Below are 15,898 nucleotides of genomic sequence, written 5' to 3' on the forward strand. Positions count from 1 at the left end.
GCACATTCTCTCAAGAGGTACCTTAATATAAGGAAAGGATGATGAGGTTAGAAATCACAGGGGATAGGGTTTGAATCCCACCTCTTTCATGTTTTAGCTGTGAGGCTTTGGAGAAGTTATTCAACTTCTTTCAGTCTGTTCCCTCATCATTAAAAAGTGAGAATGCTAATATCTACCTTGAAGGATTGCTTTGAGAATAAAATGAGGTAATGTGTATGAAAGTACATAACATACTGCTGGGCATATGGTTAAGACTCAAAAATATCTTGACTTCATTTGGCTGCATTCAGAGGTTATTGGATCCAGGATTATGGCTCAAGGAAGTTGAAAGAGGAACCAGAGGGCTAGACAGCTCAGTGGCAGTTTGGTTGGGTCACCATTACTGCCTTCTCTTCTTTCTATTGCCATTGACTTAGATCCTAGAGATAAAAGATCTTCAAAATATAACCAATTATCCTATCTTTCCTGTAACCCCTGTCCCTATTCTCAACACAGAAGACAAGGGTTCTGGTTTTATCTCAAGAAAGGAATGATAATAGTTAATACCAATTATAAATGAGTCAAATTTTTTGCTTTGGGGTTTTAAAAGCCAGACTTTTGGCATAAGAACAGTTTTGAAAGAATATTTGGAGGGGCACCTGGGTGGCACAGTCTGTTAAGTGTCTGCCTTTGGCTCAGGTCATGATCTCAGGGTCTTGGGATCAAGGTCTGTGTCGGGCTCCCTGCTCAGCAGGGAGTCTGCTTCTCCCTCTCCTTCTGCCCCTCCTCCCTGCTTGTGTGCTCTCTCTCTCTTGCTCTCTCTCAAATAAATAAATAAAATCTTAAAAAAAAGAAAGAATAATTGGAGAGTTGATTTTTCTCAACATTGTCACACATAAGCAAACACACACACTGACACATGTGTTCATGTCCACACTCAAAGAGCTGGACAAAACTTCACTGGACTTCAGAGTAGGGAAGTCAAGTAGAGCAGGGAGCTGGCATGAGTTTCACTGTTGGCTTCGATCCTTAGAAACTATTAATGTGTTTTTCTCTTTGCCCTTAGCAATGAAATGACCTCCTCCTTATTTGGTTATGGCATCAATCTGCTTGTGAGGAGGTTCAGATTGTTTCAGCAGGAATACCGAGAGAGGAGAAGAGGGGCATCTGTGTGGCTCAGTCGGTTAAGCATCCAACTCTTGATTTCAGCTCAGGTCATGATCTCAGGGTTTTGGGATCGAGCCCCATGCGTCTTGGGCTCTGTGCTCATCAGGGACTCTGCCTCTTCCCTTGCTCTATCTCTCTAAGATAAACAAATACATCTTTTTTTAAAAGAAAAGAAAAGAGGGGCGCCTGGGTGGCTCAGTTTGTTAAGTGTCCGACTCTTGGTTTGGGCCCAGGTCATGATCTCATGGTCATGGGATTGAGCCCTGCATCGGGCTCTTCGCTCAGTGTGGAGTCTTCGTCAGATTCTTTCTCCCTCTCCCTCTGACCCTCCCTACCTCTTAAAGAAGAAAAGGAAAGAAAAAGCTAATATGCATTGAAATTCAAAATAGGATTTTTCAGCAAGACAATAGGCTTGAAAACTAGACTCTGTGAGAGACAAATAATTTTCTATATTCACTTAGTTCTTATTTAAGATCAAGATCCAAACCTAGATTCAAATTTCTACCAAAGGAGGGGCTAATTTAGTCTATTGTCTTTGATTTCCTCGTCTACCCATGATGATGATGACCACACCTATATCAAAGGATTGTTTCCAAAAGGAACTTCTGTCTTCTGAAGTGACAACTAGAGTCAGGAAGCCAAGGATATATGAAAGGAAAAAAGAGAAGCCTGCCATTTCCTGTCTTGGACATTGAAGAAGATAGCTGGGAGGTGAGAGTGAGATAAGAATCAAAGAGGTTTAACTTGGAATTGGGGAAATGGCTTCAGAAATATCCAGCAAATAGAAGAAATCATTGAAGTTGGCACAAACTGGTGCCCAATTTGATAAGTGGGCAAAGCAGGGTGAACTGTCAGAGAGATAGGGTCTAGTTTGTACTTCCAGTCCTTCCCCAGTGATGAGTATTCAGTTGAGAGCCATGGGCCTGTCATGGGGCCATGGTGTGGCAGGAAGTTGGCAAAGGGGAATTGGAAGCATGTAGTTTGGACAGCTTGGGTCAGGGGCTGGATGAGGGACATAGTAGAAATTCAAGGGGGCCCCTGGGCTTTGCAGAGCTATGGGAGGTTGAGTCAGCTAGAGAGTACCAGTGAGATCAGACCTAAACAAGAGAGATGTGACTTTAGCCAAAGGCCAGTAGGGTGAACATGACCATGGCCCATAAACCAGAGAAACCAAAGGGCGCACTGAGAGCATGAGGATCCCAGTTATTCTCTTATACCCATCCTGAGGATATCACTTAAGCTTCATCTCTCTCTCCATGCACCCCCAACAGCTACTTGGCAAGAAGCCTGAGAGGAGGGAAGGCCTGTGAGAGATCTGAGACTCTGAGCGTTTTTACCTATAGAGACTAAAAAGTATCTGAACAGCCTGTTTATTCTATGGTATTGCACTGAAACAACTCCAGCTTTTAATGCTACCCAGTAGATGAAGGTTGTAAGAAAAACCACATTACTTACAAATAAACTATTTCTCCACATCTCTGAGTTGTGGGGTAAGATCATTGATTCTTTTAAAGGGCTTAGACATTGGTGGAGTCCTCAGAATGGCCTGCAATAGTCAGTTTTTGCTGTGCAACAAACAGCTCCAAGATCTCAATGGTTTACAACAGAAACGATCTATTTTCATGCTTTTGGTAGTAGAAATTGACTATGATTTGGCTTATCCAAGCTGGGCTTAACAGGAAGTGGTAGAACTTCAAGCTCCTGGTTATGTTCAGTTATTTAATCTGGGGCCCAAGCTGAAGGGGCAGTGGATATCTGGAATTTGCTTTTCTCTTGACACATCACAGGGGTGTAAGAGGCCAAGTCAAATCACAAAAGCACATTTTTAAAAAAGATTTTGTTTATTTATTTATCAGAGAGGGAGAGAGAGCACAAGCAGGGGGAGGGGCAGGCAGAGGGAGAAGCAGGCTCCCCACTGAGCAGGGAGCCTGATGCGGGACTCAATTCCAGGACCCTGAGATCATGACCTGAGCCGAAGGCAGACTCTTTTTTTTTTTTTAAGATTTTATTTTATTTATTTGAGAGAGAGAGAATGAGAGATAGAGAGCACGAGAGGGAAGAGGGTCAGAGGGAGAAGCAGACTCCCTGCTCAGCAGGGAGCCCGATGTGGGACACGATCCCGGGACTCCAGGATCATGACCTGAGCCGAAGGCAGTTGCTTAACCAACTGAGCCACCCAGGCGCCCCGAAGGCAGACTCTTAACTAACTTAGCCACCCAGGCATCCCAACACAAAAGCACGTTTAAAGTATCGGCTTTTATCATGTCTTATGACATTCTATTGGCCCAAGAAAGTCACATAGCAAAGGGCATGAGTATATACTTAAATAAAGAGGAAGCAAAGAATGGGGAATAACAATCTAAACCACCACAGGACCATTGTCCCCTGCCCATTCCTCACGCCCTCCCCAAACAGCAATATTCCCAAATTAATTTAGGCAGTTTAGGACCAAAGTTTCCCTCGTGCGAAGAGTATCAGTGGAGCATCACAGAGGACCCAAAAAGCCAGCATATGAAGCATGATGGAGGATGAGGAAAGCCTAGGTCTTGGATGATATAGTTGAAGGTCTTTAGCAGACACCTACCTCTAGACCTTTTTGTAATATGAAACAATTTAATGTCTTTATTATTAGCTGAGTTTTCTGTTTATTGCAGCTGAGTGCATCCAAACTGATACTGGACTCTTATTAGTCCTATTTCTCCATGAGGCCTAGAGAAGTAAGTGCTGGAGGTTGGATTTGAACCCAAGCTTTGTCTACAGAGCACATGCTTTTACTTTACTATGATACCTTGCCTTCCAAGTCTTGTGTGAGTCTGAAGTCTCTAACATACATGTCAGCTGATTCAAAGGATAATGCAGTTAAATGCCTCCATGGTGAAAACGGAGAAAGTCTGGGCGTAGCAGTAAAAAATACAAACATGGGGGGCGCCTGGGTGGCTCAGTCATTAAGCGTCTGCTTTCGGCTCAGGTCATGATCCCAGAGTCCTGGGATCAAGCCCCACATCGGGCTCCCTGCTCGGCGGGAAGCCTGCTTTTCCCTGTACCACTCCCCCTGCTGTGTTCCCTCTCTCGCTGTGTCTCTCTCTGTCAAATAAATGAATAAAATCTTTAAAAAAAAATACAAACATGGCTTTGGTCTGGCCCTGTGGCCATACAACTCAGAGAAGAGTCAGGACCAGGCATCAGAGGCTACTCAGATGGAGGGCTAGTCCTGGGGTTTCCCTGGGTTTTATGCAGGGAGAGATGTTATGTGATGGTGACCCCACGCAACGACTTAATCAACCTACACACTTAAAACAAGCCTTTTCAAGCACCTGCTCCCTTCACCCCCCTGTTCTTCTTTGAAAGGATGAAAAGGAAATTTGGTAAATAGCAGGCCTAAACCATCAATCTTCAAATCTATTCTATAGATCAAGATTTCTGGGTCACATGGAAAGAGCTGTCTAGGTAGATACCAGGGACTGACCCAACAATTATATCCCACACAGGTGGTGTTCAGGCAGGTTTACTGAATGAATGAACAAACCACAATCTAGGATCAGAGCCTGATGATTCTCACTGCAAGTCTAGAGGTCTGTTGGTCAGTGTATTTAGACTAACTGAAGCTCAAAGGGCTAACTAAGCTAGTCAAAGTCACGTGAGACAGATCAGCCTGGATACCCAGGATATCATGTCTTTCCAGTAAGTAGATTTCTCATACCTCTGTCCAAGGCACTTCCTAGTACTGACATATAGATGCAGAATAAACATGATAGTCACTGAGCATGAGTCAGATGGGTGAGGACATGGTGAGTGAGGTTTCCCTACCTCCCCACAGAAGACAGTGAGCCATCTCTGCCTTGAGAGGATTTGGGAATTTTGAAAGTGTAATCTAATTTCTCAGGTTTGGATGCAATTTTGTCACACAGTGAAATATATATATATATATAAATTTAAACTGATATTTTGAAGGACTCCTTCTCCTATTAAGAGAAATCTACCCCTGTCCAATCCCCAGTGTCTTGTCTGTGAGAGTATCTCCCCATGACCCTACATAGCACTTGGCCCTCAAGTGGCATGATGAATGCCCAGGGTTGTCTTTTTATTTGTTTGTTTGTTTGTTTTTATTCATCAGACAGAGAGAGAGAGAGAGTATAAGCAGGGGGAGCAGCAGACAGAGGGAGAAGCAGGCTCCTGCTGAACAAGGAGCCCAATGTGGGACTCAATCCCAGGACCCCAAGATCATGACCCGAGCCGAAGGCAGACGCTTAACCAACTGAGCCACGCAGGCGCCCCGAATGCCCAGGGTTTTAACAGACCTCCAGTGATGCTGGGGTCTCTGGTGCTGACACGTCTGTGCTATCACTATCTTTTTATACTGGACTTCTGCACAGAGGGTCCAGGATGGGTCATCCGCCTCCACCCACAGACCTCTACTTCCACAGCTGGGGCTGTATGGTCTTTCTTAGTTCTTATCTTTTACTTGCTCTGAAGCAGAAGGCCTTCATAGGGAGCTCAAATTTGCCCATATCTAAGGATAACTTGATTCATGTCCCATTTTGAGGCTATTTCTTTTATTCATTCACGTAACTAGTCAACAAATATTGATGGCCAACTTTGTGCCATCAGTGTGCTAACAACTGGAGTAGTGGGGCACCTGGGTGGCTCAGCCGTTAAGCGTCAGCCTTCAGCTCAGGTCATGATCCCAGGGTCCTGGGATCGAGCCCTGCATTGGGCTCCCTGCTAGGTGGGGAGTCTACTTCTCCCTCTGCCCCTCACCTGGCTCGTGCTCTCTCTCAAATAAATAAATAAAATCTTAAAAAAAAAAAAAAAGAAAAAGTGCCCCATGAAACTGTTACTTGGATACAGAATTATAACCAACATTAAAACAAAAACAACATACACTTCTCCAGAGAAGAGAAAGAGTATATAAGAGTATATTTTCAAACTATTTTATAATACTTAATATAACTTGGTTAACAACATTAGACAAAGACAGTCTAAGACAGGAAAACTATAGGCTAATCTCAGTGACAAACACAGTTGGGAAAATCCTAAACAAGATTTTCATAAATCAGGGTGCCTGGGTGGCTCAATCGGTTAAGTGTCTGCCTTTGGCTCAGGTCACAATCCCAGGGTCTTGGGATTGAGCCCAGCGCAGCAGCTTTCTTGCTCAGTGGGGAGCCTCCTTCTCCTTCTCCCTCTGTCCCTCCCCCTGCTCGCACTCTCTCTCTACCTCTCTCAAATAAATAAAATCTTTTTAAAAAGGAAAAGATTTTCATAAATCTAACCAAGCTGTGTGTGTGTGTGTGTGTGTGTGTGTGTGTACTACTAACCTGACAATAAAAAGGGGGGGGAACCCATAAATAATTATTGTATTGTTTATAAGGATTTTATTGTCTACTAGAAAACCCAACACATTATTAGAATTGATTAATAAGCAAAACAATTGGTTTTCTTTAAATGAGCAGCAGGTAGTAAGAAAATATAATTTTATTAAAGCCCTTTTATAATTACAATAAAAATTTTAAGATAACTAGGAATAAATTGAACAAAAATGTTCAAGAAATTTCTGAGAAAAACTATAGCATTTTCTTGAAAGGTGCTAAAGAAGACCTAAATAAACAGAGAGACACACCATGTTCATGGATGAGAAGATTTAATGTTACAATGGTGTCAACTGTCCCCAGATTAATCTGTAAATCTAATGCAATTCTAATAAAAATCCTTACTAACAGTTTTTCTGGATTTCACGAGCTGATTCTAAAATTTATATGGGTGAATAAAGGGCCAAGAACAACTAAGATAACTTTGAAGATTTGTCTTACCATATGTCAAGAATTATAGCAATTATTTAGTAATTAAGACAGTCTGGTATTGATACAGGGATAAAGTCATAGAGCAGTGGAGCAGAATAGAAAGCTTAAAGATGATAATTACGCATAGATACGGATAATCATGCATATATACTGACACAAGTACACTGTCCTTATTCTGTGGGTAGAATTGAGTATTCAATAGATTGCACTGAGACAATTGGTTATCCTATGCAAAATAAAATAAAACTAGATTTCTACCTCATTCCATACAGAAAAAGGAAGCCCAGCTGGATTAAATTCCTAAATGTGAAAAGCAAAACTTCTAAACTTTCAGAGAAAAATATAGGACAGTAGATTATTGGGATAAAATAGAATTTCTGAAATAAAATACCTGAAAAGCACAAGCCAAAAGGAAAAGATTGATAAATTTGTCTGTGTTAAAATTGAACTCTTTTGGGGCACCAGGCTGGCTCAATCGGAAGAGCATGCAACTCCTGATTTGGGGGTCATAAGTTCGAGCTTCATGTTGGGTGTAGAGATTACTTAAAATTAAATCTTTTGGGGCGCCTAGGTGGCTCAGTCGTTAAGCGTCTGCCTTCGGCTCAGGTCATGATCCCAGGGTCCTGGGATGGAGCCCCGCGTTGGGCTCCCTGCTCTGCGGGAAGCCTGCTTCTCCCTCTCCCGCTCCCCCTGTTTGTGTTCCCTCTCTCGCTGTGTCTCTCTCTCTGCAAAATAAAAATAAAATCTTTAAAAAAAATAAATAAATAAAATCTTTTAAAAAATAAATAAATAAATAGGGCGGCTGGGTGGCTCAGTCGTTAAGCATCTGCCTTCGGCTCAGGTCATGCCTGGGGTCCTGGGATCGAGCCCCGCATCAGGCTCCCTGCTTGGGGTGAGTCTGCTTCTCCCTCTGCCTGCTGCTCCCCCTGTTGTGCTCTCTGTCTCTGTCAAATATAAAATTAAATAATAAAATAAAATAAAATAAAAATAAATAAGTCATTATAAGTTAACAACAAAGCATTTATTACCCCTGAGAAGGGATAACAGAGTAGCCAAACAATAGGATTATGAGGGAGACTTTTTATTGGTTAACTTTTTAAAAATTTAAAAAATTATTTTTAAGATTTTATTTATTTATTTGACAGAGAGCACTAGAGAGCACAAGCAGGGGGAGCAGCACGGAGAAAGGGAGAAGCAGGTTCCCCGCTGAGCAGGGAAAGGGCTCGATCCCAGGACTCTGGGATCATGACCTGAGCTGAAGGCAGACGCTTAACCAACTGAGCCACCCAGGCGCCCCATGGTTACCTTTTTTTTTAAAGGTAAAATTCACATAACATACAGTTAACCATTTTAAAATGTACAGTTCAGAGGTATTTAGCATATTCACAATGTTATGTAACCACCACCTTTCTCTAGTTTCCAAAGCTTTTTCATCACCCCATAAAACCACTCCATATCCATTAAGTAATCACTCCACATTCCCCCTGACTTCATCCCCTGGTAACCTCTAATCTGGTTTCTATCTCTGTGGATTTGCCTATTTGCCTATAGACTGTATATATCTTATGAAAAGGAATCACACATAGGCCCCTGGGTGGCTCAACTGGTTGAGGGTCTGACTTTGGCTCAGGTCATGATCTCAGGGTCATGATCTCAGCGGGGTGTCTGCTTGTCTCTCTCCCTCTGCCTCCCCCCTGCTCATGCACACGCTGTCTCTCTCTCCCAAATAAATACATAAAATCTTTAAAAAAAAAAAAAAAAAAAGGAACCATACAGGGGCACCTGGATGGCTCAGTCGGTTAAGCCTCCCACTCTTGGTTTTGGCTCAGGTCATGATCTCAGGGTCTTGAGATTGTCCAGCATTGGGATCCCTGCTCACTGGGGAGTCAGCTTCCCTTCTCTCTCTCCCTCTGCTCCTCCCCCTGCTCATGCTCTCTCTCTCTCTAAGATAAATAAATAAATCTTAAAAAAAAAAAAAAAGGAATCACACAATACGTGATCTTTTGTGTCTGGCTTCTTACATTTAGCATAATGTTTTCGGGGTTCATCAAAGTAACATGTATCAGTACTACATTCCTTTTTTTTTTTTTTTTTTAGCAGGGGGAGTGGCAGGCAGGCAGAGGGAGAGGCAGGCTCTGTGCTGGGCAAGGAGCCCGATGTGGGACTCGATCCCAGGACCCCAGGATCATGACCTGAGCCGAAGGCAGACGCTCAACAACTGAGCCACCCAGGCGCCCACTACATTCCTTTTTATGGCAGAATCCTTACTATTCCATTCTATGTATATATCGTAAATTGTTTATCCATTCATCAGTTGATGGACACTTGGGCTGTTTCTACCTTTTGACTATTATAGTGCTGCCTATAAACATTCTTGTACAATTTTCTGTGTGGACATATGCTTTTATTTCTCAGGTAAAATTGCTGTTGCATACACAAAACTGGACCCTACTTAAAGTGGTAAGGACAAAGTCTAGTCAGTAGGATACTGTTGCAGTAAGGAAAAGAGGCCAGCCTGAATGAAACTAATTCTGATTTGGACAGAGGTAATTGGGCATTTAAAAGGGAGAATGAGAGAACAGGGAGGAGGGATGAGTGGCGACTTTGTAGAGTGGAAGTGAAGAATTACAAAAAGCAGGAAGCTGGGTGGTTGGTCCACGTGACATCCATTTGGGTTTATTAACTGGTGCTTATCCAAGTTAGGCTCCTACCCTCCCACAGAGGCTGGGAGGCAGGGGCATACCTTCAGGCATTGGCTGGAACAAACAGTAAGTTCTTTGGCAGCCTTGAGTTTTCTCAGGCAGGCACTTTAAGCAGGGCAAGGGTCATCCTCAGATGTGGCCTTGAGCTGTTAGAAACGATGCTGGTATTTAAGTCTTTATAGGGCTAGATGGAAAGGGTTTAGAGGAACCTGGCTGGAGTTTGGTCAGTCATATGGTAATTCTGTATTTAACTTTTGAAAGAACCCTGGTTATCTTTGTGTGCCTTTTGAAATACAGGTGAATATATTGCTATTACAAAAATTAAAGTAATAACAAAAGGCATGTTATAGGAGACATCATATGTAGGCATATAACTAAGAATTACTATCTAGAATTTATGGAGAATCTCCTCAAATCAATATGAAAAAGACAATAAACTCAACAGAAAAAGTGAAAATAGTACAAAAGACAACTCCTCAAAGAAGAAACAAAAACTGCCAATTAAAGTAACAACGAGATAACATTTTACATCCATCAAATTAGCAAAGATGAGTCTGGTATAGCAAATGTTGGTGCCTCTATGGGGCAATAGGGACCCTCTTTTCTTTTTAAGATTTTATTTATTTATTTGAGAGAGAGAGAGTGAGCAGGAGAGAGAGCGAGCACATGCGGGGTGGGGGAGTGGAGAGGGAGAAGCCCGACATGGGGCTCGATCCCAGGACCCTGGGATCATGACCTGAGCGGAAGGCAGAGGCTTAACCGACTGAGCCACCCAGGAGCCCCGCAGTTTTGAGGAATTTAAAAAAGCTTTGTAGCTGGGTTTGCCTTGGAGAAGTCTGGCCATATGGACATGGGCAGCACACTGGACCGTTTAAGCCATGGTGACAGAAAAACATATGTAAGGTCTGGTCTCCCGGGCAACAGCCCCTCCCTCCCGCGCCCCTTCTGTCTCCTCACGGAAAATAGGCCCCTGCTCGCCCACCGCCCGAGATCCGCGAGCAACGCGCCCACGAGCTCCGCCATCCCATTAGGAGGAAAGCTGCTGTTCAGTCCATGAAGACGTGTGCCGCAAGAGTAGGAGACACTCCCAAAGAGTTTCAGTGCCCATTTGGACGTCCACAATCAGAGACGGCAGCAGAGGTGGCATCCTGGAAAGCTACTGAGCCTTGGTCTTTTCATCCAGTATATGCAAGATACTGGCGACACTATCATCAGGCGATGGCCTGGATGCGAAGCCACCATGGTGCCCACAGGAAGGCCGTGGAATCGTATTTCAGTTGCCCGTGGTCCTTCCCTCCTGCAGCTCTTCCCCAAAGCTCTTACACTAACAAGGCCAAATCTCCTCGGCCCTCTCGTGACCATCTCCCGGCTTCCACGGACTCGCACTGCGGTTCTGTACATTCCAGAAGGCCTGGGCAGCAGCCACCAGCCCGCCCAAGACCACGCCGAGCTTGGCCCGCCACGGAGGAGGCGGAGTCCGAGTCAGATGGGGGCGTGGAGTGCGACCCGCGCAACATGGAGAAGATCACCGAGGGGCCGCGCCAGTACTTCGCCGAGACCGAGAGGCACAGGGAAGAGCGCCGGCGGCAGCAGCAGCTGGACGCCCAGCGCCTGGACGGCTCCGTGAACGCCGACCACGGCCTGTACTACAGCACCCGCCGCTCGGGGGAGCCCCGGTCCCAGAGGCCTGGCGAGCGGCGCAAGGCCGAGATGAAGCGCTTGTATGGGGACAGTGCCGCGAAGATCCAGGCCATGGAGGCCGCCGTGCAGCTGAGCTTCGACAAGCACGGTGATAGGAAGCAGCCCAAGTACTGGCCGGTCATTCCGCTCAAGTTCTGAGCCCGCGGCGCAGGGTACCCGGCCATCACCCCCTTCCTCTTGGATTTTCTTTTGACCTAAAATGATAATTTCATATATATTATGCTTGGTTTTGATGTCACGAATAATGTTCAGTTCATTAAAGTCCTCACTTAGAGAAAAAAAACAAACATATGTAAGGACTTCTTTCTCTCTCTCTCTTTTTTTTTTTTAAGATTTTATTTTTAAGTAATCTCTACACCCAGCCTGGGGCTTGAACTCACAATCCCAAGATCGAGAGTCATTTAATCTACTAACTGAGCCAGCCAGGTACCTCTTTAAAGGCTTTCTTTATAAAGAAAATATAATGGGCACCTGACTGACTCAGCTGGTAGAGCTAGCACCGCTTGATGTCGGGGTCGTGAGTTGGGTGTAGCGATTACTTAAAAATAAAGTCTTAAAAAAGAAAATATAAGATCAGATATGAATTTTTCTTTGAAGAATGGAAGCCTGTTTTTAATTAGCGAAGGGCTCACTAACTAGATTTGGAAAACTTCAAAAAGCTAAATACAAATCTCAAAGTGAATGCATTTTTACATTGCACTTAGTGCTCTCAAGATTCTGGCATCCAAAGGGAAGAGAATGCATACTACTGTATATGCTGTGCTGAGGATGTCACATCCATGATCTCTTAGTTCTTGTCATTGCCTCTCTATCTGCTCATCTATCTGCACTCCTCACTGGGTGAGAACTTCCAAAAAGGTAGGGACTGGGGTACCTGGGTGGCTCAGTCGGTGAAGTGTCTGCCTTCAGCTCTGGTCACGATGCTGGGGTCCTGGGATTGAGCCCCTAGTTGGGCTCTCCTCTCCCTCAGCCCTTCCCCCTGCTCATGCTCGCGCTCGCTCTCTCTCTCAAATAAATAAATCAAATCTTAAAAAACAAACAAACAAAAAGGCAGGGACCGTGTCCGTCCTGTCTCTGCTGTGTGCCCAGCAACCAGCACAGTGTGGCACGTGCACAGCTGTGCCCCTGGCTCTGTGCCGCAACTGGCCTGCAATAAAGTCTTCTTTTTTGTGTTTTAATGGCTGAGTCAACAGCTTTCTTCTTGGTCACTTGTTTTATACTTATTAGATAAACCAAAAGAACTGTTCAGTTTGTTATATGAATATGTGTAGAGGCATATATGACTGAAATTAACCATCTAACAATAGAAAATGTCTATGTTCAGAGTCCATCAACACTTCGGGATTCTGAGCTATTTTCTAGAATGGAAAACCGACTTAGCATCTCCATCTCCAGCGGATGCATGTTGTTCCCTGTGATAATTAAGGAATGTGATGGTCCTCGCAAGTCCATAGTACATGTTTGCTGCAAGTGCTGGCTGCAATTTTCTGGCCCTCAGTTCCAACCCTGGCTAAGCTAACACAGCACCCCCTTGGTGACTACTGGTTCTTCTCATATTCTTTGATTCTGAACAATCTCTAGAAGTTGTTGTGCTGCTTGGTTGTCATTCATCTACCAAGGAGGTTCATAGGTCTTCCTTTGATGAGATTTTCCAAAGACTACTCCTTTACTTCGGTGTCTAGTAAGGACAGTGTGTGCATGCTGTTCTGTCTGTTCTTCTTCATTTTGTCGAAGAAGCTTTCTGGTCTCTGAGTGTCTGTCCAAAAAAACAATAGAAATTGTCTCTACAAATTTATACATCTGTAAACTACAGCAGCCTATTGCATTTATTATGGAAGCGTTTTGAATAACTCGGTAAGAGATTCCCAGTTTTGTTGCTCTCAGAATAAGAGCACTGTATGTTGTGGCCCCAAATGGATCATCAACCACAACCATTGATATCAGCATCCTTCAGAATATTATCTGCTTCTTGTGCCACTTCTTCTCTAGGATCGAGAATCAATTTTCTTCCATAAAACTCTTCCAGGACTTCCTTCCCTACTAGATACACTTGAGTGCAGTGTCTTACAACTTCCAGACCCTTGGATGTTGATGTTCTTGGCATCACCCAGGCCCAAGTTGACCAGGTAATGCATTTCAAAGTCCAGGGGGAGGGAGACCACTTACTGCTGCCTTGCTGAAGAAGCAGTTACTAATCAGAGTGCTTCTTACACTGAATTTGCATCCTGCATAAAAATGAAGCAAGACATTATTAAGTGTAGTAACACTTTTTTATTTCTTTTATGACTAATTTTTTCTGAGGAGCACTGACCAAAGAAAGGAAGATGATGGTTTCTTAGACCTACTTTAAAGGATGTATCTTCCCTGGATTTTTGACATTGCTTTTTAGAGCGATAATGAACCTTACTTGGGGAGAGGCTGTCTCCCGGGAGGCCTATCCATGCAGATGGAGGGTGTGGTGGTGGTAAGTGATGCCTCCTTAGCAACTGGGACTGGAGACTGGAGAGGGAGGTCTTCCCCTCTCAAGACAAGGACCATGTGCATTCACCCCCTTTTTATTTAACACCTTTCAATTCCCATCGAAGAAATGACTTTAAAAATAGAAAGCCACATTTCCTTCTTCTAGCCCAATCTCTACCCTACTTACATGACCAGTTATTTCCCAGTCTGGATATGAAAATTTCCATTATGAGAAATTCTAGGACGTTCATTCCATATGGTTTGTAGTAGTGGAATTTTGTGATCCGGACACATCGTGAAAAAGAACATTCCTATAGCAGTTTGAGATGGAGCCTAGATGGTGCCTGGCCTCTGAAAGTGCCCTCAGGCCCAGTGTCACAGGGGCATTCTCATCCCCCATATTGCTTCCGTTGCTATTCCAAATCTGTGCTCTTAGCTGTGTTTGGATAGTCTGGAAGAGCAGGGAGAAGAAGAGATAGCAAAAGAGAATCCAGCCATCTGTTTGTAGTTAATGTCAGGAGCTCTCTTATCTCTCTGAGAACTGGAAAGTCACTGGGGGAATAATTACCACATGGACTAAAAATCTCTATTAGTCCTTGGGTAGAATAATGCAAACAGGAATTTTCCAATGTTCCCCATCCAATCTTTGTGTCTTCAAAAACATCTCAACGGATATCATGGGGGCAGGGCAAGGTTTAATCCTCCATCTCGGGGTAACTAGGTATCATAACCATGTTACATGACATTTGAAAATAGTGAAAACTTTTGCATTTTGATTATTTTCCCCTACTCTTTTTCTTATGCATCCTCTTTTTTCCAAACACAATTTTGAATGTAGTGTATATGCAAGGGGGGTGGACTTCTTCATGTACCTTACATCCTAAATGCTTTCCTTTGTGGAGGATCCAGAAGCAATGATGTGTTTTTGAAAGCAAATGTGCTATAATACCATTTTTTTTTTACTTGAATAACTCACAAGGAGGGAAACTCTAGATTTGAAATCTAACTTGGCAAGATAATATGCAGATATGATTATAACAAAATCGGCAAGGTCTCCAACAGGGGGCTATCAACATAAGGTTGATGTGCAAATATAACTTCATATAACAAATATAATTTTAACTTGAAGTGAACAAACACAATTTGTCATAACAAATAGTCTGACAAATGCAATTTCCTATAATAATAAAAAAAAAAGCCTTAAATTTTAGGTTATAACTTCTGGAGTTAGAAGTAGCTTATCACAGGGGCGCCTGGGTGGCTCAGTCGTTAAGCGTCTGCCTTCGGCTCAGGTCATGGTGCCTTCGGCTCAGGTCATGATCCCAGGGTCCTGGGATCGAGCCCCACATCGGGCTCCCTGCTCTGCGGGAAGCCTGCTTCTCCCTCTCCCACTCCCACTGCTTGTGTTCCCTCTCTCGCTGTATCTCTCTCTGTCAAATAAATAAAATTAAAAAAAAAAGAAGTAGCTTATCACAGAGGCTATCTGATTTTATCCCACTTTATTTATTTACTTATTTATTTTTATTTTATTTTATTTCAATTCAATTAATTAACATATAGTGTATCATTAGTTTCAGAAGTAGTGTTCAGTTATTCATCAGTTGCGCATAAAACCCAGTGCTCATGACATCACGTGCCGTCCTTAATGTCCGTCACCCCCCCACTTCTCCAGCAACCCTCAGTTTGTTTCCTGTTGTTAAGAGTCTCTTATGGTTTGTCTCCCTCTCTGATTTCATCTTGTTTTATTTTCCCCTCCTTTCCCCTATGATCTTCTATTTTGTTTCTTAAATTCCACATTTATCCCACTTTTTAAAATGGAATGGAAAAAAACAAATAAAAAATAAAATAAAATAATAGTTACTCTTTGACTAGAGATAGAGCATGCCTAAAACTAATTTCGAAAAAGCTTCTTCCCCTTGGCCAGATGCTGGTCTGTTGTAACCTTGATACCTACTGTCTGTACCTATATCTGAACCTAAGCTGCACTGAAAGACCTCATGTCAACGAAGTTCTTTTCTTGCAACGCTTCCCATTAGGTATCACGTCACTTGTAACTGATTTGAACCAAAGTTGAATTACGGTCTTTTAAAA

At 43.3% G+C, this 15,898-nt stretch overlaps 2 pseudogenes; one reads left to right on the plus strand and one right to left on the minus strand.

Annotated features, from left to right (window-relative positions):
- Positions 1–10,351: 10,351 nt before the first annotated feature.
- On the plus strand, positions 10,352–11,693 carry LOC102734072 (gem-associated protein 8 pseudogene; annotated as a pseudogene).
- A 973-nt stretch (positions 11,694–12,666) lies between these two features.
- Positions 12,667–13,804, minus strand: LOC102731067 (diphthine methyl ester synthase pseudogene; annotated as a pseudogene).
- Between the last annotated feature and the right edge of the window lie 2,094 nt (positions 13,805–15,898).

This window comes from Leptonychotes weddellii, chromosome 8 (genome assembly GCF_054177405.1).
Source record: "Leptonychotes weddellii isolate Sample4059 chromosome 8, ASM5417740v2, whole genome shotgun sequence".
Taxonomy (NCBI): Eukaryota; Metazoa; Chordata; class Mammalia; order Carnivora; family Phocidae; genus Leptonychotes; species Leptonychotes weddellii.